The sequence below is a fragment of the Penaeus monodon genome, chromosome 29, assembly GCF_015228065.2.
Source record: "Penaeus monodon isolate SGIC_2016 chromosome 29, NSTDA_Pmon_1, whole genome shotgun sequence".
NCBI classification, from domain to species: Eukaryota; Metazoa; Arthropoda; class Malacostraca; order Decapoda; family Penaeidae; genus Penaeus; species Penaeus monodon.
In genome coordinates this window covers 37,583,236-37,583,644 of record NC_051414.1, presented here as the reverse complement: position 1 = coordinate 37,583,644, position 409 = coordinate 37,583,236, and the positions used below count along the sequence as shown (strand labels likewise).

Below are 409 nucleotides of genomic sequence, written 5' to 3'. Positions count from 1 at the left end.
TGCAATGAATAAGATATGTGTGAAGGGTATCAGGTTGTCTTCACACGAGGCAACTGGTTGCGAAAATCGATTACCGCAACATAGATAAGTTTTTTGTTTTTTTTGAAAGAGGTCTTTCATACGTGGCAACTTGCAGGTATCCCCTCGCGCAGCCAGTTGCCGCAACTTGCTGGCGCCGTCACTCCAGTTACAGCATACTAAAATCCGAGCTTTCAACGCGGCGCAGCTAGTTGCCGCCACTGTCCATCGCCGGTCATTGTTACCCAGGGTTTTACGAAGAGCCCGAAGTTCCTCAGTAGATACTATTTTCTCGACCGGCAGTTGGAGTTGCATTTATATTAAGTGTACAGTTGCCCGTGCCGGCTACCGCATGCCGGAACTAGTTGCCTGGAATCAAAGGGTCGTGAAG

The 409-nt window shown here is 48.9% G+C and overlaps 1 protein-coding gene across 1 annotated transcript in view; it reads right to left on the bottom strand.

The window, feature by feature from the left end:
* The window catches only part of LOC119592234, a 22,842-nt gene that overhangs the window by 13,135 nt on the left and 9,298 nt on the right, over positions 1–409 (bottom strand). The window lies entirely within an intron of this gene.